The following is a 17,067-nucleotide window of genomic DNA, read 5'->3' as shown; positions in this document are numbered from 1 at the left end:
CTCTTCCCAGCTCTCTAAAAATCAATGGAAACATATCCTCAGGTGAGGATAAAAAAGAAAGAAAGAAAAGAAATGTCATATCCTATGAAAGACACATCTTGAAAGTGCCTAAAGAAAGCTGTCATTTTTTTCATGGTGAAGGGACTGGAGTCCGTGTTGATGAAAACACCTTGGCGGCTGTGACAGTAGCAGCAGCAGCGGGGTGATGGGGCTGGCGCCTTCCCCTGATCAGCCCAGTCACCTCCCGCAGAGGAAGGCCAGACTGCGGCTTAGGCCCGCTCCCCATCAGTAGAACATCTCCTGGGGGCTCCCAGTCTGTCAGAGGGGACAGGCTTGGCTGAAGGACCCCCTTCCCCCGCAGTGTACGAATTTCGTGCACCGGGCCTCTAGTCTCTATAATAAAGAGCCAGGGTGTAACTACCCATCAGGACCAAAGGCTGACCAACCCGAAGTCAGTGCTGGGTTGCCATGGGGACCCAGCGCTGACTACTGAGGCTGCAGGCCCAGTGACCCAGCAGTGACTGCTGAGGGGGCTTTGAATCAGGCCCAGAAAGAGACCTGAAGAGAGAAGCAGGGGCTGATCTGGAGTATCTGAGGCAGCTATTGACCAGCACTTGCCTCTCTCTTTCCCTTGGAGCCTGGCCAGCAGCCCCGCGTCCATTTCTTTCCAGGCCTCCACCAGGGCTGCTGATCAGCCCTGCCTTTCTGATCAGGCCCAATTGATAGGCCCAGAGACGATGACTGGCATAGAAACCAGCCAATCAAAACACCAATCTGGAAGTCAGTCCTGCAGTCAGCGCTGGGTGGCCATGGGGACCCAGCATTGACTACTGTGGCAGCAGGCCCGGTGACCCAGCAGTGACTGCTAAGGGGGCTGTGCATCAGGCTCAGAAAGAGGCCTGAAGAGAGAAGTAGGGGCTGATCTGTAGCCTCTGTGGCAGCTCTTGACCAGAACTTGCCTCTCTCTTTCCCTCCCAGCCTGGCCAGCAGCCCTGCGTCTTTCTCTCTAGGCCTCCACCGGGGCTGCTGATCCCCATGCCTTTCTGATCAGGCCCTGTTGATAGGCCCAGAGACACTGACTGGCATAGAAACTGGCCAATTAGAACCAAACCTGGGTCAACTGTGAGGAGGCAGTGGCTGCCTAGGAGACAGAGCTTTTGATGATGACTGGCATAGAAACTAACCAATTAGAACCAAATCTGGGTCAACTGTGAGGAGCCAATAGCTGCCTAGGAGGTGGAGCTTTTGACACTGACTGTCATAGAAACTGACCAATTAGAACCAAATTGGCCAGCAGAGGAGGGCAGTTGGAGGCAACCAGGCCAGCAAGGGGAGGGCAGTTGGGGGTGAGATCAGGCCTGCAAGGGAGGGCAGTTAGGGGTGATCAGGCAGGCAGAGGCAGTTAGGGGCCTGACCACCAGGAGCTGCCCCTGGTAGTCAATGCGCTCCCACAGTGGGAGCACTGCTCAGCTGACCAACAGGTACTAGACGCTGGACTCACAGCTGGTAAGCACAGTTGCGGCAGCACGAGCCTCGCCCACCTGTGCGGCAACACTACCAAATGGCAGCAGCAGCAGGCACAGCGGGGCCAGGATGAATGGGAGCAGTGCAGCGCTTGGCCTGGGCTCGGGCTCCTCCCTGGCCGCCTTCCGCTTCCCACACTACTACATCCCTCAGGGGATGTCGGATTGCCGGTTTTGGCCCAATCTCCAGATCAGGCCGAAACCAGCAGTCCGATGTCCCCTGAAGGGTTCTGGATTGTGAGAGGGCACAGGCCAGGCTGAGGGACCCCACTAGTGCACGAATCCATGCACTGGGCCTCTAGTTTATTTATATTACTCTTACTATTTTCACTTTATATATGAGAAAACTGAGGCTTGGTGCGCTTATATGACTCAGCTCTATAAAGTAAATGTTATAATTTAAATATTAATTATTATAAAATGCAAAATTTTACTTTTGTTCTTTCAACTGGAAACATGAATTAATGTAATTTCACTTTTAACTTGATTAGTCACATTGCCCACAGAAATAAATACAGCCTTGAAACTTATTTTTATGGTGCTTCCTTTCCCATAGGAGAAAAACAAAACTAAATAACAATAACAAATAAAAAAACATATGAAGTAAAATATTAATGACATTTCAGTCAATGGGGTGTTAAATGTGATCCCACTCATTTCAATTTATCAACACCTCTTTATAAGTTGGGCAACATTGTTTCTCATCTGCAAATGTTCATTTTCCAATTAAATAACTATCACTTAAAAACTCTGATGTAGTTTAGCAAGCACAAAGTTAAAGGAAGAGAAGTGTAAGAGAGGAAAATTTTTACTCTATTCTTCTAGGGTCTTTGGCTGGTCTAATAATGAAATTGACATAACACAGATTAACAGTGGAAAAAGAAATTTAATTTCATATATACAGGAGCCTCACATAGACATGGGATGCTCTCTGACAGTCAGGCAATTGAGCTTATAAGCTATCCGGAGCTAAGGAGAAGTGGGGAGGTGTCTGGGACAACAAAGGGTAGAAAGACAATTCACAAGAAGATGGGAAGAGTAAATGTTTAGTAAACAAATGTTGGCCATGCAGAGACAATGGCACACAGAGAAATTGGAACAAACAAGTGAGGCTGAGCTCTCCCAGCTTACTAAACCTAGCCCATACTCTTTGTAGTTATCTCTGATGACAGTTCTCTTCTTAAACCAGGTCCTCTATCTAAATTTGGGGAGACAGTTAAGGAGGAGGTAAAAAGCTCTTCCTGAGTCTTTTGGTCCTCGATTTTCTCCAGCTCGAAATAATCATAATCTATATACCAAAGTGGCACATTTTGGGGAGGCCTGTTCTTCCCCACTTTAGAAGCATGCAGATAGCTCTGAATAGATCCTCCATATTTATTCTGAAATAGAGCAGGATGCCAAGGTGATATTCCTTTCTACTGTTTCCATAAAGATGGTGTTTTCTCTTTAAAATTCTGGCTTCTTACCCCTGTGCTCTTACATAGTTGGGAACTCAAGTGGGAACTCAAGTGAGCTCCAGATCTCATTTTCTCACTGTCCTTGCTCAATGATGGACCAAGCCTCTTGCTCATGGCTGGTCTGTGATTCAATCTATACCTTGTACAACATCTATCCCTTATTAACCAGGATGAGGTATGAACCTGCTACTACAAATTATCAAGCATATAAATTATGGTATTTGCATAAAAACTAAAAATTAATCATTTAAAATGTTAAGCTATGTGACATGCAAAATCCTGAGCACTTTCTTTTTGAAATAATATAATGAGAAATTTGTTTGTTTCTGTTGAGGGCAAATAGTCCTCAGAAAATATTAGTTCAATTACAATCAGAAAAGGCAACATTTAAAAAAGAAGTATATAAATACTCACTGTTCCACTTTTTAAATTAGGAAACAAGAGCTTAAAACTCCATTTAGTAACTGTAATTATATGCAATTGTAGGGAACAAAAAAATAATTCTCCCTCTATGTTTATGAATTCTTGGCTGAGACACCCCCACCCTATAATAAAAAGACAGATTAACAAGAGAAAATAACTTAAGTTTATTAACATGGATACCTCATGTGCACATGGGAGATAGGGTAAAATCAGTAACTTCCTAATGTGGCCTAGCCCATAGCTTAAATATCATCCTCAGCCAAAGGCAAAATAAAGAAAAGGGTATGTGTTTGTTGGGCAGGGAGGGATGGGGTGAAGGCCAGTTGTGAGAGGTTACCAGAAAAGGCATGGGTAAACAAGGGTAAAGTTTGCTATGCAAATTTAAGTCTGTGCCTTCTCCATTGATAAGTCTCTTGTGATTCAGTCATCCTTTTGCTACACAGAGGCAGACACCCTTACAAATGGAGATTTCCTTTATAAACATTAATTTCTCTTACAAAAGGCTAATTTATACTGTTTACAGAGCTCATCTTATGTCTGCTGTTTCTCAAAATAATCAGCTCCAATAATCCTTATATCCAAGAGGCATATTTAGGGTGGCATATTCTACTACTCTTTACGATGTAGTTATTTGTTCGTCTGTGTTCTCCACTAGATTGACTCAAAACTAGAAAACATTTCATGTGTATTTACAATCTTCCCCCATTTCTACTACTGCTTCACAATGCCTGGTAAGTAGTAAAATTCAACACAATTTATTAGATGATGACTCAATAAACAGTTATATAAATGAATGAATGAATGAATGAATGAATAGAATGATAGGAAAGAGAGCTTCAGAAATTATTTTGCACAACAAATGGGAAAACTGATGGCTTTAGATGTAAAAATTAGATGTGAAGAGAAAAGGTCTGAGATCTGGTTAGTGGTAGAATCAGAACTGTGTCCCAGTTCTGCTCACCATGCTTCCCACTATTCCACACTTAACCCCTAAAGTACATCTACCCAACAGTGAAATACAGAGAAGGGATTAGTGAGTAGAAATGTGCATGCACAGATAGAAAGAAACTTAGACATGTGAAAGGACATGGAGTAGCACAAAAACACAGCAAAACAGACTCACAACCACACAGAACACAAAGAATCAAACACAGAGATGGGCTTCTATGATGTGGTATCTCCACCTTGTGGTGTTTTGTGTAATTCACCTGCAGACTTTTAATGTTCTGTTACATTTTCACAGCTTTAAACTCTTATTTTTTATTTATTAATTGATTTTAGAGAGGGAAAGAGGAAGGGAGAGAGAGGGAAAGAGAGAACCATTGGCTTGTAGATCCACTTATTCATGCATTCATTAGTTGCTTCTTACATGGGACCTAACTGGGGATCGAACCTGCAACCTTGGTGTATCAGGACAATGCTCTAACCAACTGAGCTACTTGGCCAGGGCACAACTTTAAACTTTAAAACATTGTTTACCAGTGGGTATGCACGCCAAGTTATCCATCAATAGGCAACCAGGTAAATGAATCATGGTGCTGGTTTATAATGGAATACTTCTGTTACATAAATTATATACTTATATTGATATGGACCAAACTTTACATTTAAATAGTGGTAAAAAAACAAAGTGAACAGGAGAATCACATGCTACTAAACAGGCAATAAAAAAAAGGAGGTATAGATATGTATAAACATGCTTGACAAGACTTGAATATCTCTGAATATGTATATACAAGAATTTGAAAACCGGTTGACTTTGGAGACGAAACTAGAGGACTAGAGATAAGAAGCAGGTGTTTGTTTTGATATATTCCCCTTGGCAATGTTTGAAATTCTCACTAGATACAAATATAATTTTCTAAAAAATAAAAATGGATTTAAAGAGCTAGTCTTTCCCATAAGCTAGTAGAATCCCCTTATTGACAGTTTTCTTACAAATTCTTCAAGTTTTGCCAGGAATTTTGAACAGCTATGGTCACAAACCAACAAAATAAAATTAAAGGAGATTATATTCTTGGTTAAAGACTCAATGAAACTATGCATTCTAATTCAGAGCACAGTGCATTATATCAAGTAAAGAATAAATCACAAAACCAGATGCTAATCAATAAGTTACAGAGAGGGGTTACTTTCATCCTCCTCTCTTCTACCCACCTCCTCTGAAGGTCTACCCACTACTTCTCAGATATACCAGGCCAAAAAGTACTTTTTTCCTGCCTATCACTTATTTTTTATTTTAAATATATATCATGAAACATGGACCTACCAACATGACTATTTTATGGTTTGATAATGTGAATTTGAGTAAACTCATGAGATTAATTGTGTTAGCCACTTTGCATTCAAGATGGCCGGTATAATAGCTCTTGAATGAAGACATTTCTGAAAGGGAGCAGCCAAAACAGTAAGAAAAGATTATATGGAAAGAAAGCATACCCTTGGATAGAAAAATAGGCTCGTTGATCTAAGTGTACTTTCTGAGGACTCCAAGCAGGAATGGCATAAACTGTCCCTAATTGCCTTAAATCCTCCTTGGGATAATGTGAAGATGTAAATAAACAAGTACTTATTTATTAGCTCCTTTTAATTATACTACTATTTTCTGTAAAAAGGGAAGCATGCCTTTAAGTCTCCATGACACAATGTGATTTGGCAATATAGAGACTCCACCCCTTAAGGGGGAGTGGCAAATCACATTGCAGAAAAAATTGTGTGGTGGGAATTACTGTTATAACCATAGTTGGAGAACCAATAAACTACATTCAGTTTCTTCCAGAACTGACATCATGCACTCACAGGCTGTAATTGTGTTATAATAGAAGGGCCACATGCTCAGGAGGCAAAAATTCTAGTCCTAGTTCTACATTTCAATAACTTCATAATTTGTTATAAGCTACTCTCTTAATTACATAATTTTCCTTGATTAAATTTCTGAAAATACTGATTTACACAATAATTTTTAAAATAAAAATAGCTAATAGAAAAATTTTAAATGGAACTACCTTATGACTTAGCAATTCCACTACTGGTAATATATCCGAAGAAACCTGAAACACTAATTCGGAAGAATATATACACTCTTATATTCCCTGCAGTGTTATTTACAATAGCCAAGTTTTGGAAGCAGTCTAAGTGCCATCAGTAGGTGAGTGAGTAAAAAAGATGCAGTGCATTTACACAATGGAATACTACTCAGCCATTAAAGAAGGAAATCTTCCTTTTTGTAATAGTATGGATGGACCTGGAGTATTATGCTAAGTCAGTGGTTGGCAAACTCATTAGTCAACAGAGCCAAATATCAACAGTACAACGATTGAAATTTCTTTTGAGAGCCAAATTTTTTTTTAAACTTCTTCTAACACCACTTCTTCAAAATAGACTCGCCCAGGCCGTGGTATTTTGTGGAAGAGCCACACTCAAGGGGCCAAAGAGCCTCATGTGGCTCGCGAGCCGCAGTTTGCCGACCATGGTGCCAAGTGAAATAAGCCAGCCAGAGAAAGACAAATACCATATGATTTCACTTATATGTGGAACCTAATGAACAAAATAAACAAAATAGAAATAGACTCATAGATACAGAAAACAGACTGACAGCTGTCAGAGGGGAGGGGCATTGGAGGTCTGGGTGAAAAAGGGAAGGAATTAAACACAAAAACACTCACAGGCACACACACCATAATGGTGATTACAAGATGGAAGTGGGCTTAGGGGAGGTAGAGGAGGGTAAAGGGGAGATAAATGCTGACAGAAAGAAACTTGACTTTGGATGGTGAACACACAATGCAATATACAGATGATGTAATATGGAATTGTACACCTGAAACCTATATAATTTTAGTAACCAATGTCACCCCAATAAATTCAATACAAATTTTTTAAAAAGCTAATATAAAATTTTCTCAAGGTTTTGTCCTTGATTAACCTCACTTTTTACTCTTTCAAGAGTAGTCTCACCTATACTATTGGCTTGATAATATCACTTCCATGCCAGTGAGTGACTCTCAAATCGACATTTATAACAATAAAGTGGTGCCTTAGCTCCATATCAGAATCCCAATATGGATGTCCTTCCAGCAAAACAAAAGCTATAAAAGACATTATTGGGAATATTGGGAAAATGCATATAGATTGTTTATTAGATAGCATCTTAATAATTTTAAGTTTCTTGAGAGTGGTAATTGTATTTTGGATAAGTAGGAGAATTGACTGGTTATTAGGATATATTGCCAAAATATTGAGGGGAGAAAAAGAGAGGTGGGGGGAGGTTATCAAATGGGCAAAATGGCAACAGATGGTGAACCTAGTGCAGAGTAGTTTATAGGTATGTATGGTACTATTCTTGCAACCTCTCTTTAGGTTTGAAATCTTCAAAAATAAAAAGATAGGAAAATAATAAGTTTATATCTTTTCTTTCTCCTCTAAGCATAATTGGCTCAAAAATGGTTTCTTCTTTAGTTTTTCTAGGTTTAATCAGTGACACTATCATCCTCCCAGCACCCAGCTTAGCATTTGAGGTTAGTTTATCTCTCACTCCTCATATTCAACCATTCTCTTCTTCTCACACAAATCTTGATGGCCATTTATATGAATTATTAAAGTTAACATACCTTAATATCACTTTTTTATTATTTTTTTCTCATCTTAGATTGCCTTTCTAACACATGAATCTAATCATATTCCTTTCTTCCTGAAAAAAAAAATGTTCCACTTATGCCTGAAAGAAGAAAACCTATACTCAGGCACCTCTTTCTATATTCCTCTGCCTTAATATGGGAACTGTACATAAATAGCCACCTATATTCAGAAGCATATTTTGCTTATTTCTGTGACAAATCTGCTTAGTGCTGATATACTGAATCAAGAACAATCATTGTATTTAGAAATATTTTTCTATCTGTTACTGAACATTTAAGAAATATTAAAACCTGAACTGAGAAAATCTATTCATGTGCCATGGCTGCCTTAGAAATTAGGACACTGTAAACAGTTCACAATCTAAATGGGAGGAGTCTGTGCAAAGATACAGATTTCTAATATGCTATGTGGGGTTAGAAAATGTTGCCTGGTAGCATCTTTAATCAAAGCTTAAAAAGATTGCCTAACAGAACCCAGCAGTCCTTGCTTCCTTTTTGTAAAAGCATGCCACTGTGAATTTGATTAACACCTTTCTCTAATCTCTGTGTTCAACCCAACCCCTTGTTTTATAAATTATTATTATTGGGCAGGGATTAGAATTGGTTTATTTATTTTCAGGTAAAGCAGATTCAGGGAGTAGAGTTTTTTGTCCTAATCACAGATTTTTTAAAACAAGTACGCCCACACATTCTTATGAACTTGGCAAGTCTTTTGCCTACAAATAGTGATGTTCTGATATGCAGTAAAATTATTTTACTCTGAAGTAACTTTAGATTGAGCCATTTATCTCAGAACATCAAGTGCTGTCTTAAAAGATAAAATGAATTATGGCTCAATTGCCTAGTTAATTTCCTAAAAATTGAGAGCCATTGTCAGGGAGGGTTATTCATGCACACACCCAATTCCCCTCAACTAGTCTCTAAGCTTCTTTTTAAGATTCCTACCACACTTAAAACACACACACACACACACACACACACACACACACACACACACAGCGCCTAGCCCAGCACCTAAATGCTCAGTATATATTTAATGAATGCATAAATCAAGTTCTCCACCTTGTTGATGGTTTTTTTTTTTTTTCCTTTAGTGTGTGCTAGATATTTTTATCTGAATTGCTGCGTTCAACTCTCCAGTTAACTTACCTTTCTGATTTGTGGAACTGGAGAGCTCTCAGGCAACTTCAGGGTTTGTAGTATGCTGCTCTTTATTTCCTAGATGAGAACATTGAGGTTAAAAGAAATTAAGACAGTTATCTAAAGTCATGCAATTAAAGAGTAGCAATTCTGGAACCAGCCTTAGTCCCAAATTCCAGTACTCCCTGCTGCACCACACTAAACTGCTTTCCATCAAAGCAACCTTAATGTATGGTTAAAACACAACCCTGTAAACCTTGGTATACCCACTTATTTTTGTGCAAAACCTGTCTTTTTGTCTCCAAATGAAGAAATATCAATATCTAAGACATATCTATAATAATAAGGGCATAATATGCTAATTAGACCAGATGTCCTTCTAGATGACCTTCCAGACTAAGCTGGGGCTGCGAGGGCCAAGGTGGCTGCCACGGTGGGGAGGGGGGGGGTGCGGGGGGGGGGCCGAGCCCCTTGCACAAATTTCTTGCATCAGGCCTCTAGTATTGAATAACCTGAGTATGCACAAAGAAATTCATTGATTGAAAGACACCAACAACCTTTGGCATTAATCACAATAAATAATGAAGGGAGAGAAAGTCCTTGAGATTTTTCCCAAGTTGATCCATGTGAAGATTTATGAGGCAAGTTTATTATCTTTAGGATTCCAACTGCAAAGATAGGAGATTAAGAAAAATATATACACTGAGTTTATCTAGTCACTCAGAAACCTTGATTGAGAGTCACCTTTGCTAGACTATGTGACTAGGTCAGGAAATAGGTTGGTATCTTCCAAAGTCTAACAGCCTGGTAAGGTGAAACGCTGCAGTGCTTATTCCCTGTGAAGCACATAACGACATTCATCACCGTCTGCACAAGGAGGAGTGATTTTTGGATAGTCACTTCTCAAATGCATAACAGCAGCTGAACATAAAAAATGTCGCTGTGTAGATAATTGATAAGCTCTATCCCCTTTCCCACCCCCACCCCCCAAAAAAGTGTTTAACTGAGAAGAGAGACAACTTAGAGAAGTCTGAAACAATCTTCTGCAACTGCTTATATAATCTCTATTTCCATCTCCAATGCATGCTATTTCTGATTTGGAGAAAAACAGATTATCCATAAAAATATTATTATACTGAAAAGCCTTCTTAGACTTTGAAATTTATATTCCCAAGTATCAGTAACTTTCAAAAATTTTTAAATGCTATTTGACAAGAGGTAATTTTATATTGTGACTCATGCACACACAAACATAAAACTGGAATCAAGTTTTATAACGTAGTATTTACTCTTATGATGTGCAACACATTAGGTATATTGTCTATTAAATATTATTTTATTTCACTTTAAAGGTGTTATTGTCGTAACACTCTAAATTGATTTTACAGCCTTTTATTGGGTCATGGCCTTTAGGTTTTTTTCATGCCATAAATATTAGGACAATGATAACAATAAGACCTGAGTGGTCCTTAGAAATATCCTTTTCTCCAGAAATTCCTTAAAAATTCCAAAAAATGGAAAATTTACACTTTAGTGGAACTATGAGGCTTATGGCAATAAAGATGAATGCAAATGAAATGAAAGTTAGTACAGGTATTTTATGTTTTTGTGTGTGGAATATTAGCTGTGATTCATAACTAGAATCAGGCAACTGTTTGTTAGTTACAGACACAAATATTGAGGGGTTTTCCCCCAGAGAGGTGAGTTCTTAAGATAAACAGAAGGTAGAGGAGACAGAGATAAGACAGGAGAGTAAGAGATGCAGTTGAACAAAGATAACAATATTTAATAACTAATCTCTGCTTCCCCAATCCCAGTAAATAGTGTCATCGGGCCAGGCCTGTAATTTAATTCAGTACCTGTCCTTATGGTAAAAAGTGAAATTTCTCCTTAGACAACATCTGCCTGCAATTTCAAAGCAGAAGCTAACAAACAACAAAATCACTGAAAGATAGAAATTATAAAAGAAGAATACTTTTCTTTATTGCTTAAAATTTGTACCTATAAATTCAAAGAACGATAAATAATTTCAACTATTTCATTTAATAATTGTCCCTATGTTACCAACATTGTGTAGAGAAAAGATTATTATGATGATCATGAATTAAACTTATCAATTTAGGTATGCCTAACTTCTACAATAACATTCAATAAATATTTCATTAATGAATGAATGAAAATCTAAATTAAAAATTTGCAAGTAATTTTTATATTACAGTCATCTTATAAAGTCATATCTGAAAAGATAAGTCAAGTTTCTCTAAATATATGTTTATTAGTTCATTCAGATTAACTATGTATGATTATTAAATTATTCAAATCATTTTCTTCATTCCAATGTCTTCTTGCCTCTACCAGCAGAACTTGTTTTATTGCACTTCACAGATGTTGCATTTTTTTACAAATTGAAGGCAAGCCCCTCCACCAGCAAAAAGATTACAACTTGCTCTATTGCAGTACTCACTTTATTGTGGTGGTCTGGAACTGAACCTGCAATAACTCCGAGGTATGCCTGTAGTTCATTCGACTCCCAATCACTAGATGAAATAATATTCTGAAAAAGCAATTATTTATTCTATTACTCTTCTGCCTCATATTTCAGTGTCTTAAGCTTCACGTTCAAGATCTTAAAATTGGCCATAAAGACCTCTCTAACCTGGACCTTGCCGATCTATCCCACCTAATTCCTCAGTTCTCCTCTTACTCAACATCGTAGATACATCTGTCCCATTGAATACAGATGGGTCTGCATCTCTGCCTTTGTTAATGTTCATCCCTCTTCCAAGAAAGGTTTCCCATTGCCTCAGCACCTATCAAATCCTACCCTTTACTTATAGCAATTCAAGTCTTAGCCAAACACTCTCTTCATGACTTTCTAGCCTAGGAATAAAAATGGAGATCATATTTGCATTAGCTATATATTTGCATAGCATGTCACTATAATTTAGCAACTTAAAACAACAATAAACATTACTATTTCTCTGTGTTTATGTGGGTTAGAAATTTAGAGGGGGTTGTGTGAGTGTTTCTGGCTCAGTCTCTCATGGTATTTCAGTCAGATGTTGGCCAGGCTATAGTCATCTGAAGATCTGACTGAGGACAGAAGATTTGCTTCCTAAGTGTTTCCTTCACATGGCTGGCAAATGCTGGCTTTCAATGGGAGACCTCAGTTACCCTCCCATAGGCCTCTCCACGGGGCTGTTTGAATGTCCTAAAACTTGGAGGCTAGCTTCCCCTGGGGTGATAATCCAAGAAACATCAATGCTTTCTATAACCTAGCTTAGAAGTCATACACCACCACTTCCACAGTATTCTACTGGTGATGTGGGTCAGCACTGATTTACTGTGTAGCGGTTCAAAGCAAGGACATGAATATCAGGAGCCAAGGAGTATTAGGAGGCATCGGGGAGGCTGGATATCACAGCATTGATTGTAATAAACAACCTCTTTAGGGCTCTGCCTCTATCTACTATTTGGAATCCCTAGAGTCCCTTAAATCTCCCTTAATATTTTCTGAAAATATCTCATGTGGATTCAAGCACAGAGTTCTTTCAAATACCATGCAATTACTGCCATTTTTTCTCTTTTGTTCCATTCCTGGCACTCAGTAGTGTAACCTGCTACCCAGGCTTCAGGCTTATAAAACACTTTTCTTCCAGGTCTGGCACAAACCCTGAATATGCACCATGAAGGTGTCCTGCTGGGCTAAAACCTCTGCTGTGCCAAACATGATGTGTTATTTAATGTTGCACACACCATAGAGACCACCTGTATGCCGGCTGCCTTTAGGGAGCCAGCACTGTGGAACTGTGTGCTCTCTGCATAGGTAGTGGAGAATTCCCAGTAAGTCTTTGTGTTATACACCATTGGGTATGGAATGGCCAGTGATTTCAGACTTTATAATGAAATACCTCTTTCACATATTACTTGGTTCTTCCTAGCACTCAACCTGAGACCTTTGGGGCTTAAGGACGAGCTGAGTGATAGACACCGTTCTATATTAAAAAATGAGTCTTCTTCAGTATTGATGATATTATTGGGCACAGATCTATGCCAGGTTGTCTTGTTCTTTTAATAGTTATTTCCCAGGAGGTTTGCTAGAAACATTAAAATCTGCCTTTGGTAGATCTCTATAACAAGAGTCCTAAAATGTGTTCAATTTAGGCTCAACTGGGATTGCTGCTACACTTCTCCTTATAACATCCTAGAAAGGTCTCTATCCCCAGAAATGGGCAATCTTTTTATGAGAATAAACTGAGCCTTTTCCTAGGCTTGCTTCTGAGGGATGATGAGATCTACACAATAAATACCCGGAAACCACCTGTGTAAAAACTTTTGGAAGTTCTGATGACAGAAGTATTGTAATCAACCTTGATTCAGAGCGTCTTTGTCAACCTCTTTGAAAAATTAATTATTTGTAGACTAGCCTTCTCCATTCCCTCATAGTACCATTTAGGGAGGCAGAGAAACTAATGATATAGTCCACGGGCTTTGAAGTCAGACAGACTGAGATTAAAAGCTCAGTTTGTCCACACAGTAGTTAAATAAACTTGGTCAAGTTAATAAGTATTATTTTCCTCATTTGATATCATACAGTTATTGTAAGAATTACATAAGACTATTTAGGTCTGTTTGACAAATATGTGCTTAAGAACATTAACTATTATCATTATCATCATGATCATTATTGATGCTGGCCCTTCCTTATCAAAGCTTCATGGCATTCTGGAAAAATCATCTTTTGTAGCCTGGGAATTCACAGTGAACTAAAGTATACCTGATTCTCCAGGCCATTCCATCAGCTATACCCTTTTTGTTCCCATGGTCAAATTTCACTTTTGGATCTTCAGGGCACAAATAATTGGAGAGGTGAATTTTAGCTCACCCCTTGTCTTTATTGTGGGTTCTAGAACCTTAACAATAGAGTTCTGCCTATGAATCAATTTCAAAGGCAGGTTACTAGGGTCCTTGGTCACATTCTCTGCTCTGCATTTTCTTTTTCAAAATAAATAATTGAGAGGGAGAAAGTCCTTGCCTTCATTCTACTATCTATCCTCAGAATTCATCAGTCAAAAAGACCTTAGAATTCAGTCACAACATCACTTTGAGAAGGGGGTATATTGGTTAAAATTTAGAACCTGAGTCCCACTCCAAATTTACTGAATCAGAATATAAGGAGGTGAAACTTAAGGAGATATATATATATATATATATATATATATATATATATTGTATTTTTCCATATATAAGAGGCTATTTTTTTTCTAAAATCATTAGACTAAAAATTGAGGGGCATCTTATACACTGAAGTCAGCTGAGGAGGGAGCCACATGGGTGCATAACCTTGTCAAACAGGCTTCCTCCAGTCACAAGCTTTATTGTTACTGAAGTCAGCTGATGACTAATTGGAGGTAGAGGTGGAGAGTGCACAGATGCAACAAGGACTGGAGCCTTCTGAGCCCATAAAGATGTCAAAAAAATAAAAAGATAAATACTGGTAAGCGATTGTCTTACTCTGCAAAATTCAAACTGAATGTAATCAGCTATGCAAAAGAGCATGGAAATAGAGCTGCAGAGAGACAATTTGAACCTCTTCCCACTGAGTGTATGATCAGACAGTGGAGAAAACAGGAAGAACAACTCCTTGAGATGCCAAAAAAGAAGAATGCCTTAAGAGGAAAGCCAGAAAAATGTTTAAAACATTGATTTCTCAATTTTGGGTTGGAAAAGTGGGGGGCGTCTTATACATGAGGGCATCTTATACACTGAAAAATATGGTATACTTCTGAGATGATTAAAATGCAGGGAGCTTGAGTCCAAACTTTGAGTGGCACCACCCTAATACACAAAAAGTTTGAGAACCAAGAAATCAAAACATCTTTAACCAAGCCCTATCCGTAAAGGGACAGAAAAGCAAGACTTAACATGACTCACCAAGTAGAACTGGACTTCTAAGATTTGACTTTTCCTGTTGTCACATGCCACATGGAAAAATGGTATGAAAAAGTTACAAAATTATTGACAGCTCCCATTCACAGTTCTATATATTTATTACATGCAATATTAGGAAAGGGATTAATGACCAAGCTGCTAGTTTGAGTGACCCTCAAAGTTACTCCTAGAATAGTGCCTTTGAAATGCTGGTGTAGGGGAAACCAAGATGGCGGCATAGGTTAAACACCTAACCTGCAGCCGGGCACAACAATTTCAAAAATACAACTAGAGGTCAGAACGGACATCGTCCAGAACCACAGGAGAGCTGGCGGACTGAAATGCCCACAGCTGGGGGGAAGGAGAAGGCCACGGGGACAGTCGGGGAAGCCGTAAAAGCCTGAGGTATGGAGAAACGGGCGGAGACACGAGCACACGCGCCTGCGGGGAGGATGGAACCGGAGAGGAGGGGGCGGCTGATGACCTGGCCGGAGTTCACTGGCAGGAAGGAGATAAAGGCTCCGGAGTGCGCTGCGCACCGGCTCCGATGGCACTGAACCCCATGCCGGGCGAAACCCTGGGAACCTCACTCACTTTCGCACCTCCGCCGCCCCCGCAGGCCGCCGGGCCCGGGCCGCTGGGGCCGCCGCCGCCGCGGCGGCGCCCGGAGCCCAGCGGCCTCCCAGCACCCGTCCCCGCCGCGCAGCCCCCGCGCGCCTGGTCCCGCGGGCAGCGCGCCCCGCACACCGGACGGAGGCCCGGGCGCCCTCTCCGTGCACCTCCCGGCGGCGCTAGACTTCAGTAGAGTTGACTGAATTCAAGGGATTAAAAAGTATAAATTGGGGGGACGCCGCGGCGGCGACGTCCGGAACACGGTGATGGCGGTGCCTGGAGCTCGGCGGCCTCCCAGCGCCCGTCCCCGCCGCGCAGCCCCCGCGCGCCTGGTCCCGCGGGCAGCGCGCCCCGCACACCGGACGGAGGCCCGGGCGCCCTCTCCGTGCACCTCCCGGCGGCGCTAGACTTCAGTAGAGTTGACTGAATTCAAGGGATTAAAAAGTATAAATTGGGGGGACGCCGCGGCGGCGACGTCCGGAACATGGTGATGGCGGTGCCTGGAGCTCGGCGGCCGCCCAGCGCCCATCCCAGCCGCGCAGCCCTCGCGCGCCTGGTTCCGCGGGACGCGCGCACCGCGCACCGGACGGAGGCCCGGGCGCCCTTTCCGTGCACCTCCCGGCGGCGCTAGACTTCAGTAGAGTTGACTGAATTCAAGGGATTAAAAAGTATAAATTGGGGGGACGCCGCGGCGGCGACGTCCGGAACATGGTGATGGCGGTGCCTGGAGCTCGGCGGCCGCCCAGCGCCCATCCCAGCCGCGCAGCCCTCGCGCGCCTGGTTCCGCGGGACGCGCGCACCGCGCACCGGACGGAGGCCCGGGCGCCCTTTCCGTGCACCTCCCGGCGGCGCTAGACTTCAGTAGAGTTGACTGAATTCAAGGGATTAAAAAGTATAAATTGGGGGGACGCCGCGGCGGCGACGTCCGGAACACGGTGATGGTGGTGCCTGGAGCTCGGCGGCCGCCCAGCGCCCGTCCCAGCCGCGCAGCCCTCGCGCGCCTGGTTCCGCGGGACGCGCGCACCGCGCACCGGACGGAGGCCCGGGCGCCCTTTCCCTGCACCTCCCGGCGGCGCTAGACTTCAGTAGAGTTGACTGAAATGAAGGGATTAAAAAGTACAAATTGAGAAGTTTGAAAAAGATGGCGGCGGAGGTTAAAGGCTGTTCTGTTGCCTCGCACCCAGCGAAATCGGAGGGGATGAGGTGTGGAGGTGCGTGGGTCTGGCTGGTGGCGGGGGAAAGGGGCTTTTGTTCCAAACCTAAGGGAGATTAGCTCTCCATCACCCTGAAACCCATCTTCTGGCGAACCCCGGGAGACCCAGATGCCTGCGGGGAGAGGCGGGA

The 17,067-nt window shown here is 41.5% G+C and overlaps 1 long non-coding RNA gene across 1 annotated transcript in view; it reads right to left on the bottom strand.

The window, feature by feature from the left end:
• The window catches only part of LOC114232614 (uncharacterized), a 57,928-nt gene extending 43,874 nt beyond the window's left edge, over positions 1-14,054 (bottom strand). Inside the window, exons 1-3 of the long non-coding RNA XR_003618700.2 lie at positions 13,958-14,054; positions 11,645-11,734; positions 9,190-9,258 (exon numbers count right to left, since the gene is read on the bottom strand). This is a non-coding gene — a long non-coding RNA (uncharacterized LOC114232614). The remainder of the gene's footprint in view (positions 1-9,189; positions 9,259-11,644; positions 11,735-13,957) is intronic.
• Between the last annotated feature and the right edge of the window lie 3,013 nt (positions 14,055-17,067).

Source organism: Eptesicus fuscus, chromosome 4, assembly GCF_027574615.1.
Source record: "Eptesicus fuscus isolate TK198812 chromosome 4, DD_ASM_mEF_20220401, whole genome shotgun sequence".
Lineage (NCBI taxonomy): Eukaryota > Metazoa > Chordata > Mammalia > Chiroptera > Vespertilionidae > Eptesicus > Eptesicus fuscus.
This window is presented reverse-complemented; position numbering and strand designations above follow the sequence as displayed.